Below are 18,285 nucleotides of genomic sequence, written 5' to 3'. Positions count from 1 at the left end.
GCATAGAAAATCCCTGAAAAAATACTCAAGCAGCTGGTAACACTGGTTGCTAATCTAGGCATTAAATAATCTTATACCTCATGATCCTTTTGAATTTTGAGCCATTTTACAGATTACCTATAGCAAATAACTAAAATAGGGTTTTTTTCCCCCCAAAAAACAATACAACTTTTAAGGCAGTTAAAATATGACTGAAGAGCTAGGCAAGTCATAGGCTCTCTGGGCCTCAGTTTCCCACGTGCCAAGTGCCTTCACTTGGACTAAATCCAAAGTTACAAATCCAAGGCCCTTGACTTAAATTTGGCCTGCAGACATGTTATGCTAGGCGCTCACAGTGGATTTTTGGTTTTTCGTCTATCTAGTTGCCAACATTAAAAAAAAAAAACAAGGGCTTCCCTGGTGGCACAGTGGTTGAGAGTCCGCCTGCCGATGCAGGGGACACGGGTGCGTGCCCCGGTCCGGGAAGATTCCACGTGCCGCGGAGCGGCTGGGCCCGTGAGCCATGGCCGCTGAGCCTGCGCGTCCGGAGCCTGTGCTCCACAACGGGAGAGGCCATAACAGTGAGAGGCCCGCGTACCGCAAAAAAAAAACCAAAAAAATAAAATACAGATTTCTTGCAAATCTAAACCACAACGAGGAATGATCTCACACTGGTCAGAATGACCATCATCAAAAAGTCTAGAAATAACAACTGCTGGAGAGAGTGTGGAGAAAAGGGAACCCTCCTACACTGTTGATGAGAATGTAAATTGGTGCAGTGACTATGGAGAACAGTATGGAGGTTCCTTAAAAAACTAAAAATAGAGTTACTGTATGATCCAGCAATCCCACTGCTGGGAGTATATCTGGAGAAAACTCTAACTCCAAAAGATACATGCACCCCAATGTTCACAGAGGCACTATTTACAATAGCCAAGACATGGAAGCAACCTAAGTGTCCATCGACAGATGAATGGATAAAGATGATGCGGTGTGTATATATATATATATATATATATATATATATATATATATATATACACAATTGAATACTACTCAGCCATAAAAAAGAATAATGCCATTTGCAGCAACATGGATGGACCTAGAGAATTTCATACTAAGTGAAGTCAGACGAAGACAAATATTATATGACATCACTTATACGTGTGATCTAAAAAATAATAAAAATGAATCTATATACAAAACAGAAATAGACTCAAAGATATAGAAAACAAACTTACGGTTACCCAAGGGTAAAGGGAGGGGAGGAGGGATAAATTAGGAGTATGAGCTTAACAGATACAAACTACTATACATGAAATAGATAAGCAACAAGGACCTACTGTATAGCACAGGGAACCATATTTAGTACCCAGTAATAACCTATAATGGAAAATAATCTAAAAAATATATAACTGAATCACTTTATTGTACACCTGAAACTAATACAATACTGTAAGTCAACTAAACTTCAATTTAAAGAAACACAGATTTCTTGTCCTGATCACCAGAAACTCCAATTCATTAGGTTCAGAGGGGGACCCAGTCATCAGCTTTATTAACAGCTCTGACCTCCCATCCCCCAAGGCACACGAACATTCACAAATGCACACACACCAGCTCCACCTGCACCCGCACTACCACCTATACACACCAGGAGATTCTGACACTGATGAAGACTGGTCCAGCCTTTCAGACACATGGAAACAAAGGGATTACCTCTTTAACCTCACATGGGCCCATCTCACTCTGTGCCTCCAACCTTGGCCAACAGGAGAAAAGATGAGCTCATACTAAAAGGGTCTCTTTTTCTATAGATGGGGTTTCAGCCTGGCTCACTGGCTGTTGTATCATTATGAGAAACAGCCCCGTCATTTAAGCACATATGCTAGAGAAAAACTTCCATCCTCCCAGTTTCCAGCATACTTGATGTGGGAACTCAGCAGACTTTTCTTATAAATATAGAGTAACTGCTCTGCAGTTGCTTCCAATGTCATAGAGTATCTGTACCAATCTCTGCTCCCTTAGGTCCTTCCCAAAATGGGCAAACAAACATATAGCTAGACTTCGTCCCTCCATGATTCAGGATCCATGGGCAAATGCAGATGGTCTAAGGCAGCACTGTCCAACAGAACTTTCTATGATGATATTCTATATTTTCATTGTCCAGTATGGTAGCCACTAGCCACATGTAGCTACTGAGTTCTTGAAATGTGGCTAGTATAAATGAAGACTTAATTTATTTTACTTAATTCTAATTTAAATTTAAATGGTCACATATGGCTAGTGGCTACTTTATTGATCAGTTCATATCTAAGGTCATTCAGTCATAGGCTTCATACAAAAATAAAGATTATAGTACAGGTTATAATTACATTCCTTCCCTTTTGGAAGCTCCTAGGGTCACATCTGGCTTTCAGTCATATTTAATTTCCTCAGAGTAATCACAGCTTACAAGGTTCCATCTAGCAGAAACTCAAAAATTATCTTGTCAAATCAGTCTAAAACCAAGGCACATAACATGGTTTAAAAAGTCAAACAGACCACAACAAAAAATATCTTGCACTCAACTACCCTTCTAACCTCCATTCTCAGACAACCACTTGTACCTCTAGCAGTTTTTTCTATCACTTACCTCCTTATTTCTAAGTGATGTTTATTACTACCTCTTAACTCAAAACATTACACACCTATTGACTTCCTATTATGATTGGTAGAGTACCTAGCTCTCTTAGATGCCCATCTTGCTCCCTCACCTAATATTATATCACAATTTAATGTTTTCATTATTATAACGTCATAATCTAGACGTACACAAACATCATTCACTGCCGAGCCACGACACGCATCATGATTACATTTCTTCTCTGGTGCTTTTTCCGTTTTCCCCTGGAGTCAGCCTTCTTCTCCTCGTCTTCATTTGCTTGCTTTTATTTGAAACTAGGCTACATTTTCATACACCCTCCAACAACTGTAAATGTTTCTCGGGAAATTTTCAAGCAGTCAAACCTGGCAAATGAACCAGGAACCACGCTTGTGGACTCTCCATCCTCCCCTTTCAATCTAGTTGGCTTGGTTTCTGGACCGGATTTACAGCTAGAGCCCTGGAAGCTCCCTTTGTTTCTCTCCTGGGTCACATTTCAGGAAATTCTCTCAACCTACTCCTTCATCGACTAGATCATGCCCTCCAGGAGTCGGTCAGGATAAAAGTTGCATGGGTAGTAAACTGTTTGTGTGTGGCTCTGTACGTCTGAAATAACTTTATTCTATCCTCCCACCTGAATGATAGTTTAACTGGGTCAAGAATTGGCAGAGTTGAAAAGAAAATACGTTATGAATCTGTGAGGAAGGAGGAAATAATTTCCCCCCAGAATCTGGAAGATTTCCTTCTAGTTTGCAGTATTGTTGAGAGAGCTGATACCACTCTGACTCAGAATCCTTTACACATGTTTTTTCCTCTTTGGAAGCTTTTAGAATTCTCTCTTTATCCCTGTTATTCTGAAACTTCAAAATGATGTGCTCGATATGAGGGTATTTTTCATTCACTGTGCTTGGTATGTGATGTACCCTTTTAATCTGAAGACCCATATCCAAGGAAATTTGCTCGTATTGTTACTTTGAAAATGTCCTATCATTTTCTGTTTCCTTTTTATGAAACTCCTATTGTTAGGCTACTGGACCTCCTAGATTACACCTCTATCTTAGCTTTTCTCACTGATTACCCAGGGAAAAAAGAATAAACAAATGGACAGTTTCCTGATTTTATCTACCAAATTATGATGAGAATTCTTAATTTCAAGTATAATTAGAAATTTCTAAGTGCTCTTTGCTCTGACTATACTTGTTTTATAGCTTTGCATTTTTATTTCATTAAGGATATTAACTGGAGTTAGTTTGTAGGTTCTTTTGTAGTTTATTTTTTCCTTCAATTCATTGCCTCTTAGCTCTGAGTTTCTTCTCGATTTTTTTTTTTTCTTTTTGATAGGGACGGACTTTTCATATTGGAGGCTTTCCTTAAATGTCTGATCATTTGCTCATATTTAAGAACAAGGCATTTAGAATGCTGATTGAAAGCCCTGCTATACAGCAGGCCTTGACAACTAGTGAAGCTCACTGTAGGGCAATCACGTGGAGACACAGCTCTTTCATCGAGATACCACCAAAATATCTCAGTTTCTGCGTTTCCTAGGAGAGGGATCCTTCTATCCCCACCTTGGGGTAGGAGTCTGGCTGCTGGCACTCTCAGGTTAGATGCTGGAAGGGCACTAGAGGCCTCCTGTTAGACATGCAGAGTTACGTGTATTTCCACTGCTTTCCATCCAGAACCACATCACTGCCCTCCTCTGTGCTTGGTACCCACAACTCCAAAACCCATTTCTGAAATTTCTCCAAGAAATGCATCTCTCAATTCCCATTAGGATACAGGAGGGGTAGTCATATAACTTCTCAGAATGAAGGTAGGGTTTGGAGTTAACTGCTCTTTAAACTGCTGTTAACAGACCTCTTGTTTTCAGCCTCCTGATTCTCCTCCACCCTGTGCAATACCTGATGCTTCCAATTTCTAAGAACTCTTGGAATTTGGCAGGGTCAACCCCCCAGCTTCTCACTGGTCACGTCCCCCAACTCCACACACACCCTCCTTTAGACGCAACCTAAATGCAAAGTGGGTGCGTGAATGTTCAACCATCTTCATATTATTATACAGTGTGCAGTTGCAGATATTTCCCGACTGGCTCAAAGGTAAAGTTGAACACCCATCATTTTCCTGCTGTCATTACTGTTCTTGTCTTGTTAGTGACTTTTGAGAGGAGAATTGGTCAGAGATATTTTACTTCTACTTCCCATCGTGTAAGAGCATCAGTGGTCTTTCTCAGTATAGGAAAGTTTCTTGTTTATTTTTTTGAGAGGATAGAAAGTTGTTCTCTTCTAATTAGAAGAATCCTGTCATATTAATATTTCTTCGTATTCTCAGCATGAATTCTTATCTAAATGACTTACTGATTTCCTTCATTACATGCCTAATACATAGAAAGTAAGAAAAGCTATGGCAAGAAATCAAAAAAGCCAAGTTCTTTTCGTCTGTGGCTGTTCCTTCAACAATTTGGGCTTTATATATTCTCTCCATTAGCGGAGAGAAGGGGACAGAGAGAGAAGAGAGGGGCCAAGTTAACATATAAAGCCAAAACTTTTAGGGAGATTATTGCCAAGAGAAGCTAACATCTACATATAACACTGGGAGCTTTCAACCCAAAGTTTTCTTTTTGGAACACCAAGGAGAAAAGGGAAAATAATGAGGAAATAATCACACTAGAATTTAATGAGACAGGTACCAAACTTCGCCGGGCTGTTTGTCTCACAATATTTTCGATGCTATAGTCTAAGAACAGAATAGCCATCTTCCCCTGAGTAAGCAGAAGCCTAGGTGACGCAAATGTCTCTCAGTCATGCCCTGCCGCCCCCATGCTTCTAATCGCGCTCAGAACCACTTCTCTCCCCGTCTGGCTGCCATTCATCAGAAGCCCCTCCCACTCTCCCTTTGTCTGAAAACGTTCTCACCTTGTGAGTCCCGTTGAGAGGCCGAGCTCTCTCCCATGATCCAGACTCAGCCTGTCGGATTCTCACTTTCCCAAGCCAAGGATGCCGGCACTTCACCAAATCAGGCGCACCTGCTGCAGCTAGCCAGGTACAGGAGCCAGGATCGCGGAGGGAGGGGAGGCCGCTCCTGCAGCCCTGGCAGCGCGCTGAGCTCTGGGCCAGCAGGGCCCACTTTGCAACCTAACTGCGGCCGCTAACACTCTACAGCTGGGCTGACAGGGCCTCACAGCCATGGAGCCTGAGCCAGACTTCAGGCAGTTCTCTCTCGGGACCCACTATCCTTTTGATTAACTGCCTTTCTGCTCAAGTCAGCTGGAACTAAGACTCTGATACATACAGGTTTCATATTTGGATTGCTGAAATAACTGAGGGAAGATCCCACGTGCGGCGGAGCAAATAAGCCCAAGCGCCACAACTGCTGAGCCTGCGCTCTAGAGCCCGCGAGCCACAGCTACTGAAGCCCGCGTGCCCAGAGCCCGTGCTCCACAGCAAGAGAAGCCACCTCAAAGAGAAGACCGCACACCGCAACGAAGAGTAGCCCCAGCTCGCCGCAACTAGGGAAAGCCCGCGTGCAGCAGCGAAGACCCAATACAGCCAAAGGTTTAAAAACCAAATAAAAAATCACTGAGAACTGAAGGTGCAAATCTTGATCTAAGAAACGACAACAAATCCTACAGACAGGTGGGCATCTCAATCTATTTTAACACTACAGACAGGTAGGTGTTTCTTTTGGTATCACAATTTTCTTATCAGTTTGAATAATTTAAGCCTCTGTTCTCAGAGTTCTACTCCAAGAAAAAAAAGGCTAATATTCCTCTCATCTTGCAGATTTGAGATCAGACTTTAGATTCTTGTTGGGACACATGAGAACCAGCATGAGTGAGCCAGCTAGCCTTCCTCATCATCGTGACCGCCTAGACCCAGTCCTCAGGCACCAGTGTGCTTAAGGACCTCCTGAGTCTGTACACCTGCCTTCAAAATGCACATTCAGGCCAGAGAGAGAGCACGGGTACTCAAGGAGGTAGTTAATAGCTGTGGGAATCCTACCTGAGCCCTCTCTTAATTAGGCAAAGCTAACGAGAGCCACTGCCTTTTTGTAAGCAGTGTCCAGATGGTGGTTTTAGGTTATCATTACTATAATTAAAGGTAGTGCAAGCTTCAGGGAGTCCGAGGTTAAATTCCGGAGAGAACCTTATTTTCTACTCAGGATTTTAAGTAAGCAACTCTCAAAAGGAGAGAGAGGCAAAGGAGAAATTTGTTTCAGTAATAAATAGCTGTTTTATAGAAGTTTAAATAAAATATTGAGAATTAACAGTGCAACCAACACTTCTGGGGTGGGGGATGGGCAGTGGCGTCGATGGTACCAACATTAGGGGCTGAAGGGAATCTAGAGATGAATAGGGCTTCAGCCCCATCTTTACCTCAGACTGACAATCTGGGTGGGAGTCAGTGGAAAAGTGGAAGAGGGATGTGAAAACAAGATACATAAATATGATAAAGGCAGAAGGTCATGAACCAAAAGAGGGGTGGCAGGAAAAAGATTGTTTTTTTAAAATTTATTTATTTTTGGCTGCCTTGGGGTCTTCACTGCTGTGCGTGGGCTTTCTCTAGTTGAGGCGAGCAGGGGCTACTCTTCATTGCGGTGCAAGGGCATCTCATTGCGGTGGCTTCTCTTGTTGTGGAGCACGGGCTTTAGGCGCGCGGGCTCAGTAGTTGTGGCGCACGGGCTTAGTTGCTTCGCGGCATGTGGGATCTTCCCAGACCAGGGCTCGAACCCGTGTCCCCTGCACTGGCAGGAGGATTCTTAACCACTGTGCCACCAGGGAAGTCCCCTTTTCATTTGTTTTTAATTGTTTCTATTTCTCACTCCCAATCAAACGTGCCACCGGGGCTCTCCACACACTAAGGCTGAAGTGCACATCGTTTTGGGGGACAGGTGGATTGGTCTAGATTTAAAAAGGCGCAGCCACACTATGATTTGTTTTTTTTCAAATTTCCAGCTTTCAGACACAAAACCCCCCGGCTTTCAGTTGCCAGAGACGAAAGAGAAAGCATTTTCCCAGAAATCTCAAAGATAAGCTTTGAAATAAATACCCATTGGCCCAGCACAGAGGAGTGGATTGTAGAGTTTTAACTGCAAACAGAGCAGAGAGATAGTAGGAAAAGGGCAGGGATTTGAGGAAAGCCCATCCTGAGGCTGGAGGAGGAAATTTAGGCAAGAAAGGGAAGAGCCAGCGAGTTGAGGTGCCTCTGTTTTGAGCACCTGTGGGCTGAAAGCCTGGGGTGGGGAGGGAGGATTCGGAAACAGGTAGGTTGAGAACCTCAGAATGCAGGAGGCTTGAGCATCACTCCCTTCAAGAACTCACCAAGTGGTCACCCTGGGCAGTAGGGTAGAAATGGGAACAACTTGTGTCTAAGCTGAGAGTATCTGAGATATACCCGCATCCTCTCCTCCAGCACAAAGTGAAAACAATCCAGAAAATCTCTGCAATCCTTTCAGAGGGGCACGAAGGACTCTGAGAGTAAAGGACACAATCCTCCTCTCTGTGTTGAGTCCTCGTGCCTGAGAATGCTGTGTCGTGGGGAAAGGGAACCCTCAGCAGAGGCTGCAAGTCCAGGGGACGATGGGGTCACCGTCACAGAAAATCAGCAGCCCTGGTGGGGGCAGAGCTGAGAGAAGATGGTGGGAAGAGAAGAGATGGCCAGCAACTCCAGCCAGAGGTACCTCCAGAACAGACACAGCGAGACCTCACAGAAGGCCAACCAGGAACACCTACCTGCCTGCCCTGTGCCACGAGGTGTCCGTGCCATGCAGGCCCCGGCGCAGCTCCTTCCTGCGTGCTGGAAGGAAGGGAGAACACGTAAGAGGCTACACCAACCCTGATAGGTGGCACGAACCGAAAACAACTGAATTTAAGTCCTGATTTAACTAGTGATTGAGGAAACCTGAAGCGGTAAAATCAAGTGTTTTCTATAGGTGGTTGGTGGCTGATGAGTTCGTTAGATTCATTTCTGGGAAACTACTTCTATGTCTACCCACCAGGCTGTGTGCACACAGGGCTCAGAACACAAAGGTAAACACCGAATGCAGTGGGGAAATTGAAGGAAGAAGACATTGTACTAAGTTGGAGGGCAGATTAGGCCAGTATTTATAACAGGATTTTTAAAAAACTGTGCTTTAATGAATTTATGGGCTTTTGACAAGTAGAAATGAGGTGGAGGCATTCCAGATGGCAGAAAAGAGATGGATCAAAGCCTAGGAAATGGGAGGAGGTGGGAAATGTTCAGGAAAAAATGATGGTCCAGTTTGGCTGGAACCTAAGCTCCTCTTTTAAAATTCCACACATGCTCTGCCAGAGCCCTGTGCTTTGTGCCTCAGTGACGGGAAGCGTTTTGTAAACATCTCCGGTATGAAATATATTCGGAGCTGAGTGATGCCTGGAAACATACGCCCATTACTTAGAAGCCCTGTTGCCTCTGTCTGCTTCCTGTCCCTTCCTGCAAATGTAGTAAACAGACTTGTCACCAAATGATGCCTCTGGTGGGAAATCCTCTTCTCTCCTGCTCTGCATGCAGCCCTAGCCCACAGGGAAGGGATCTTCCATTCGTATTTCATCCTTTCATCAGATGCTCGGAACGCTTTCACCATTCTGCCTGTCCTTATTCCTTGGATGGAGGCATGGCTACTACAGTGGAAGGTGGTGGTTCGTTGGGTGTGAGGTGGCGGTCCAGGCATTTTTATTTTGACAAATCGCCAAAGGCGATCCACAGCTCCTCTTTTCCTTTTTACACTTTCCTTACCTCACATCCATTCCTTCATAGAAATTTAGAACACTATCTGGTACATATTTGGTGTCTATAACGATTTGTTGAATGAATGAGTTGACAGGCCCACCAACCCATTTTCCAAACTGCAGCATGCAATGGAATCAGCAGGAGGGCTTGTTAAAATATAGATTGCAGGAATTCCCTGGCGGTCCAGTGGTTAGGACTCCGCGCTTTCACTGCCGAGGGCGCGGGTTCCATCCCTGATTGGGGAACTAAGATCCCACAAGCCTTGTGGGGCGGCCAAAAAAGAAAAAATATATATAGATTTCTGGGTCCACCTGAAGAGTTTCTGATTCAGTGGGCCTGGAGCAGGGGCTGAGGACAACCCCCTTCCTCCCAGCCCGCTAACCCCTGCCAGGTGATGCCTATGCTGTTGGCAGGGGGAGCGGGTACACATTGAGAACCACTGGTCTATATATAGATCAATACGGAAATCCCCTGAATACTTTGACCATAACCCAAAACTGATTGGTACCTTTAAATGTTTTATCTACCATATTCCTGGAAGCTTTTAGAAAAAGACGTTTCCCTATGTTTTCTTACATAAGTTATGAGAACAACTTAATAGCATAAATTATAGCCACTGAAAACCATTTCTGGAAGACATGGAATTTTAATTAAGAATTCCAGGAATTCGAGACTTCTGAATAAAATGTTATCTTTTTCCCATTCAAGGGTTGATGGTTTAATGATGCAGTAAAATTTTAAAAGCCATAGGACTGCTATTATTCTACCTTGCACTGGCCTTCTTTAATTTCACAACAAAGCAAAAATCAGGCCACCTCTTCTGGAGTGACTGAGAGTTGGATAAAGAGGAGTGTTTCTGTCCACTGCCTGGAGGAGAATCCATTTTAAGAATTTTGGGGCTTCCCTGGTGGCGCAGTGGTTGGGAGTCCGCCTGCCGATGCAGGGGACACGGGTTCGTGCCCCGGTCTGGGAAGATCCCACATGCAGCGGAGCGGCTGGGCCCGTGAGCCATGGCCGCTGAGCCTGCGCGTCCGGAGCCTGTGCTCCGCAACGGGAAAAGCCACAATGGTGAGAGGCCCGCGTACCGCAAAAAAAAAAGAATCTGGGACTGCCCTATTGTCTTTTTACCCCTACAGGGAAAACAAAACAAAACCACATTGTTTTCACATTATGTCAAGTACCCATAAGAGGCCAGGTTTTTGCCTTGTTTTCCAGGCCTTTGTAAAAAGTCCAGAATTGCTTAAATAAGAAAATCTTCTGTAAGAAGAAAAAGTTGTTTTTTTTTTTTTTTTTTAACTTTTAAACTCTAATGTTTAATAATCACGTCGGGCCACAGCTTTCCTTGGGAAGATTATTCCTGAACTTTCCTAACCTGTATTTCTAATTCTATTAGTTACCTGCAGAGTCAAAGACACCCACATTTTGTTGGATCACTGGAAATAAAAAGGATATACTTTATAATGGTTTACCATGTGGATTCTCACTGCTCAGAAATTTAAATGGTCAAATGCCCTTGTTCCTGCAAGCTCCCTGAGAGCCATTAATTCCCATTACACCTAACTAAATATATATTATAGAATTCAGATAAACAATATTTGAGCTACAAAGGCATGGCTTTTTCTCAGAGCCAGACTATACATGAAATCCCCAATAAAATGTGTGACACAGCTCCTCAAATTTATATCTGCAAGTCTGGTTTTTATATAGTCCTACAGTGAACAGAAATGAGGCTCCTCAGGGCAGAAAATATCATTTGTCTGCAGAAGTGTTCATTGCTCTGGCTTTTTTATTAAAATTCTCACTTATTTAGGTTCTTCCAGACTGAGACTTCAGCTGCAGATTTCTTTTCCTTGCTGTATTTTATAAGACATGCAAAATTAAATACTCCTATAGGTAATTATTATTATTTGTAATTGCAGGTTGTATTTTGCATGTTGATTGCATTGCTCCCTGCTGCCCCAGTGTTCCATGAGTATATGTAATTTTACCTTATACTCTAATTACACTTTAGAGAATTTTCCATTTATCTGCCAATGGATTACTTTATCAAAAGGCAGGCAGGCATAGATATCAGAGGCCTTCATAGCAACAGCAAAAACAGAGCTTGATTAAATCACTTTTAGGAAAGGAAAACTAACCCTGTTTTCACATAATTTGGTAGAAATTCATAACTCGGTCTCCCAAGTGGATGGAGGCTAGCAGAGGTGGGTAGAAGTCAGGAGAGGGCACAGACACAGAGCTCAGGCTTGAGAGTGGAGAGCATCAGAACGGATGAGGGTCAAGACAGGCAAGGAAGATGCTGGCAAGTGAGCAACAGGACCAAGAATAGCAGAATACGGTTACAAGTTTGGGAAGCAAGGGTGTGGGATGAATGGGACGGCCAGGGAAGTAAGGGTACCAGATGAGCACGCAGAGGGGGCCTGGCAGACTTATCGGGGGAGTAGGAGGGTGTGAAATTGGCAGATCTATGTAGAAGTATCAATAAATCAAAGTTAGAGTCAGGGACTGGCAGCTAAGCCTACGAATGTAAAACTAATGGAGATGCAAGAAAATGAAGATGGGGCTTCCCTGGTGGTGCAGTGGTTGAGAGTCCGCCTGCCGATGCAGGGGACATGGGTTCGTGCCCCGGTCCGGGAAGATCCCACATGCCGCGGAGCGGCTGGGCCCATGAGCCGTGGCCGCTGAGCCTGCGCGTCCGGAGCCTGTGCTCCGCAACGGGAGAGGCCACAGCAGTGAGAGGCCTGCGTACCGCAAAAAAAAAAAAAAAGAATATGAAGATGGAAACAGAACAATCTATTTTGACTCTCCTAATGAGCCTTAATTAACAGCTCTGGCTGAAAACCTCCCGTGACAGAACACAGAAGCCTCTACAGCAGCTTGAAGAAACTGTCAGGATGCGAATCAGCTGTTAACTGAATACGTAGCTTGAGTTTCCTTTAGCCAGTTGTTTTCCATTGTGTGGGTAAATGATCAAAGGTGTGAATCTGAATCGTCAGCAAGTAAACCGGATGCAAAAAAATAAGCTAGGAATCGTATTTATGTTACTAGCAGCAACCTTCCTTAGGGAAGGTTAAAATTAATATTTCAGGAGATCTCATTAAGTGTTTAGAACCATCTCTGCATACAATTTTGAATTCCTCAGGCAAGGAGCCAGGCTACATGTAGAAAAACCCTCCTGCTGCCCTGTAAGTCGTATTCGCCTGTCGTTTTCGAAGATGAATGAAGGTTGAATTGAAGCCTTAAGTCAGTGGCCCTCACCCAGGTGGCATATTAGAATTATAGAGGAAGATTCTGATTTGTCCAGGGTGAAACATGAGCATCAGTATTTCTTAGAAACTCCCCTGGTGAATAGAAGGGTTGGGAACTACTGCTACATGGAAGAGACCTCAGTGAGAAGAACACAACTCTACGTGCCATGATATTAAAGTATGTCCTAGGAGGCAGCCAGGATTCCCCAGGACCTCATGCCACCTTTGATTTTACTTCCTTGTACAAAAGAAGGCATATGGTGACTTTGGCCAATATCAAGAACATGGCTCACCTCCTGAGGTCACTAGGACTCCTTCTTTGAAGAAAAAGAAATATGAGAACTTGTTGCTTAATCATGCTTTGTGAATATATCTGATAAGTTTCAATTGTTTTGTAGGCCAGTATTGATGGATGCTGTTGCACCTCTGTTCATTATGACATGTACAGCCTAATTCCTCCTTCCAGTTTCTGAGTGTGTATCCAATGATTTGATGTAACAGAAAGGAGAGAAATGTCTATATTTCCAATAGATATCTGTAGCAGTGGGATGTTTTCATCAAGGCAATTGTTAAGAAGTAAAGAAATGGTTTCATACCCAAGAGAAATAGATATTACAACAGAAGAATGCTTTATAAAAAGTAACATTGAGGGCTTCCCTGGTGGCTCAGTGGTTGAGAGTCTGCCTGCCAATGCAGGGGACATAGGTTCGAGCCCTGGTCTGGGAAGATCCCACATGCCGCGGAGCAACCGGGCCCATGAGCCACAATTACTGAAGGTGGGCATCTGGAGCCTGTGCTCCGCAACAAGAGACGCCCGCACACTGCGATGCCACAACTAGAGAAAACCCTCCCACAGAAACGAAGACCCAACACAGCCATAAATAAATAAATAAATAAATTTAAATCATATGGGCTTCTAAGAAGACCTCTGCTTTAAAAAAAAAAAAAAGTAACATTGGGAAAGGGAGATAACACAAACTTTTGCAGACTCAGGAAAGTCATTTTGAGCCAAAAACAGAGCTACCAAATGATCTAGCAGTCCCACTCCTGGGCATATATCTGGAAAGAAATGAAAACTCTAATTTGAAAAGATACATGCACTCTAATGTTCATAGCAGCACTATTTACAATAGCCAAGACATGGAAATAAGCCAAGTGCCCATCAGCAGATGATTGGTTTAAAAAGATGTGGTGTATATATATATATATATATATACACACACACACACACACACACACACACACACACACACACACACATATATATATACACACACACATATATATATAGTGGAATATTACTCAGTCACTAAAAAGGATGAAATATTACAATTTGCAGCAATGTGGATGGACTTAGAGAATATCATATGAAGTCAGACAGAGAAAGACAAATATTATACGACATCACTTATATGTGGAATCTAAAAAGCAATACAAATGAATCTATAGACAAAGCAGAAACACACTCACAGATATAGAAGACAAACTTGTGGTTACCAAAGGGGAAAAGGAAGAGGGAGGGGCAAATTAGGGGATGGGATTAACAGATACAAACTACTATACATAAAATAGATAAGCAACATGGATTTACTGTATAGCACAGGGAACTATATTCAATACCTTGTAATAACCTAGAATGGAAAATAATCTGAAAAAATACAAATATTATATATGGAAAACTGAATCACTTTGCTATACACCTGAAACTAATACAATATTGTAAATCGACTTTACTTTGATTTTAAAAAAAGTCACTTTGACATAGCAACAGTGTCTAACAAAAAATTAGAAAATGTTGGTTAATAAAACATAAGTTTATAAATATGGCTAGAAACTCGACTAACTTTGAGACCATGTGTGCATATTAATTGGTTGATGAACACTAGCCATGACCTACAAATTTAAATGGAAATAAAAATCCTGTCAAGGATTGGATAAAAATAAATCTTTAAGTCCTATGAAACACTATATGCATATGAGGAGAGGAGTAGCATAATGTCAGCAGGAATGTTATTCGTTTTGATTTCTGAGTTAAATTGTCTCCAGGTTCCAAGGTTACATACCAAAGGGATATAGTATTCAAATTTTCTAAGGTGTAAAACCCTCCATAGAATAAATCCTCCAAGAAAACACAATGAATAAAAGCCTGCCCTGATTGAAACTGAGCTCTGGGTATAGAGCTCTACGTTTAACTTCCTCTTGGCCCCTTCGAGCCCTCGTCCACCAACCTGAAACCAGACTTTTACTTCCATCTCTCCCTCTCATAGATTGAATTCTTTCCTATGAGGTTCTTTGGTTTGATTAAGTAAAGCTCCACTAAATCCTCCTAGAATCAGAAGGAGGAAATAATTTCCTTTTAAGCTGGGACCCCTGCTACCCGAGATATTAAAACAACTATATTATTATTTGGCAACAAGATTGGGATACTATTTAAAAAGAAAAGTGCTGAAGAGCAGGCAGTAGAAATCTAATTTCAAGTGTCTCGGTAAGAAAGTCTACACTGAAATTTGAATGAACTCAGTGCAAAAGGACTTGTGCAGAAAACAAGGGAGGACAAAAAGGAAGGGAAATAACCATGTGCCAGACAGTGTGCTCACCGGTTACATGCACCAGCTGACTTAACGCCACTGAAAGAGCAGTTACTATCTCCTTCACACCGATGAGGAAACGGATGCTTAGAGAAATTAAGCAATTTGCCCAAGTTCTCACAATTGGTAAGTGGCAGACCTGGAATTTGAATCCAGGAATATCTCACCCCCAAAGTCCATGCCCTTCTTCCCCACCATACTGGCAAACAAGGCGCCTCCTGGGAATCATATTTTGAAATCTATTTTGAACTCAAAACCTAGTGACAACGTGGGGAACATAGCCAATATTTTACAATATAATAACTGTAAATGAAATATAACCTTTAAAAATTGTGAATCACTATATTGTAACTTATATAATATTGTACATCAACTATACTTCAATAAGAAAAAAGTTTTTTAAAGAAATTTATATCTAGTGAAATTCAAGTATGAACCAGGTGGTCTATCTACAGTTAAAGAAAATGATTGAATTATTAAAGAAACACTTCACAACAATCAGCCTGCCTCCTGGGATTCATACGGTAAAAATATTTCATTCACTATTAAAGTAAATAAATGAGAGAGAAAAATCCAGCCAGAATGATATCTTAAGATGTAAAATAGGGTCACAACCTCTAGAATGGAAGATCTATTGCTAGAAGAAAACAAAGGAATCAAATGTCTTCTGCTTCTTGTAGTTCCTGATGGTATTAAGGACAAGACAAGAAATGGGTCTACTTTGTTGGTACATGGGGTCCAAGGAAGGACATAGGCCAGGATGCTTCTTCATTGTGGTAACAAATTCCTAAAGAGAAAATCTGAAGCTGTACCCTAAAAAGGGTGTTAAAGTTAAATCGGGATTACAAAGAAAAAAATGATATACCAATTGATAGGCAAGAGATTAAAATGTAGAACAAGGTATGAAGGGAAGAAGTGGGAGTGGGGTGTGTGCATTTGTGGACCAGGTATGTCCTGCTTCACCAAAGCCCAGTCACAGCCTGTGATAAAAGGGCTGGGAGGCCCCAGCCACAGGTGGCAGTGCTTATTGAGTGTGATTCTCCCAAGCAAGATAATTGTTCCAGGGACCACGATGGTGGGGGAGGGTGAGAGGCAATCATATTCTTCTTGTAGAAATGTGCATGGGGATGCTGAGAGCCTGGGTCTGCTGTAAGACAGAAAGGGGAGCAGCTGAGTGAGGAAGTACTGGAAAGTCCGTAAACTGATTGCGAGCTCCCCAGCGCTGCCCCAGGGCCTGCTCTTTCTAAGGACCAGTTGTTCAGCATTTTCAGGACTTCCATGAGGCTTCTCTGTAGCCTTAATAATCACACTTTTTAAAATTGAGATAGTCTGAGGAGGTGTCTTAGTCCATTCAGCCTGCTCTAACAAAACACCACAGACCAGGTGGCTTATAAACAACAGAAATTTACTTCTCACAGTTTCGGATGCTGGAAGCCCCAGGTCAGGGTGGCAGCATGGTCTGGTGAGGGCCCTCTTCCAGCCAGGTTGCAGACTTCTTGCTGTGTTCTCACATAACAGAAGGGGCTAGGGAGCTCTGTGCGATCTCTTTTATAAGGGCACTAATCCCATTCGTGTGGGCTCCGCCCTCATGACCTAATCTGCTCTCAAAGGCCCCACCTCCTAATACCATCACATTGGGCATTAAGATTTCAGCATACGAATTTGGCGGGGGGGGGGGGGGGGGGGGGGGGGGGGGGGCGGGACACAAACATTCAGACCAAATAAAATAGCAGTGACTAAAGTGAGTGGCCTGGGTGTATTACAGAGATGGAATTCTAAGGCGCCCTTAGATGTTTCCATGCTCCTGGCACTCAACTGATAAGGCAAGCTTGGGTTGGGAGAAACATTTTACTCTCTTTCCTTTTTTACACCAAGAAAGGTAACATGGGGTTGCATGAATCCATTGCTTTGGAACATCCCTCACCTTTGGTTGATCTAGGCTGCTTAGATGGTCCCTACTCCTGCCTTTGGATGAAAGAGGCTAAAGGGACAGCCTTTAGATAGATAGGTCATCCAGTCTCCCTGAAGTGGGAGCCCCAGAAGGAATCTGTAGAAAATATTTGCCTGGAGGACTCTATACCTAGGAATCCCTACAGTGATGAGTTCTTTGTGCATCCAATTACACAAAATGTTTTCAAATCAGACAGATTCACCTTGTCTCAATATTCAAGGCCAAGAGCATCTGAAGATAAAAAGACCCAACAAATTGAAGTTGTTAGAAAAATATTTTTAAAATAATAAGCATGATAAGTTAAAAGAGGAATTCTCAAGGAAAAGATTAGAATATAATACGCTCCATAAAAATCTTGAAACAATTCTCAAAAATAATTCAAATGGGAAGGTACAATTGAAGGGCTTTTAGGGCAGGTTAGTCATGAAAGAAAGGCAGAGAGCAACCATCCCCAAAAGAGAGCTTGCTGTACACCAAGGAAGGGGCAAGAGAAACACAGTCAGCCCATATGAGCCAAGAAAAGGCCACAGGCAGTCAAAGAAATTAAAGAAGCACCCAATTTTTTATTTTGATCTTGTTTCAGCATTGTAGGACATAAATATTTCCTTCATAGAGCATAAAATAAGGAATTTGGAAGACAAAATCTTGATTTTTTTTGGTGAAGTCGTTTGACATTGAAATGTCAGGGTTTTTATTTATGTGGATATGAATTTGAGTAAGTGCACTGGTGTTCTATTGCTTCTGTAACAAATTACCACAAATGTAGCTGCTTAAAACAGCATATATATATATATATATATATATATATATATATATATATATATATATATATATATAACCTTACAGTTCTGTAGGTCAGAAGTCCAGTACAGGTCTCATCAACTGAAATCAGGTGTCAGCAGGGCTTGTATTCCTTTCCGGAGGCTCTACGGGAGAATCTGTTTTGTTGACTCTTCCAGCTTCTAGAGGCTGCCAGCACACCCTGGCTCACAGCCCCTTCTTCTGTTCTCAAAGCCAGAAACATCCCATCTCTGTGACACGTTTTCTATGACCACATCTCTAGGAAAGGGTCTCTGATTTTAAGGACTCATGAGATTAGACTGGGCTCACCTCCTCATTTCTAGGTCCT

At 42.5% G+C, this 18,285-nt stretch overlaps 1 protein-coding gene across 1 annotated transcript in view; it reads right to left on the bottom strand.

The window, feature by feature from the left end:
* Nucleotides 1-7,438: 7,438 nt before the first annotated feature.
* The window catches only part of UBE3D (ubiquitin protein ligase E3D), a 344,514-nt gene continuing 333,667 nt past the window's right edge, over nt 7,439-18,285 (bottom strand). Inside the window, exon 11 of the transcript XR_004352625.1 lies at nt 7,439-8,415. The gene's annotated coding sequence lies outside the window, so the exon portion shown is untranslated. The remainder of the gene's footprint in view (nt 8,416-18,285) is intronic.

This window comes from Phocoena sinus, chromosome 12, assembly GCF_008692025.1.
Source record: "Phocoena sinus isolate mPhoSin1 chromosome 12, mPhoSin1.pri, whole genome shotgun sequence".
Lineage (NCBI taxonomy): Eukaryota > Metazoa > Chordata > Mammalia > Artiodactyla > Phocoenidae > Phocoena > Phocoena sinus.
This window is presented reverse-complemented; position numbering and strand designations above follow the sequence as displayed.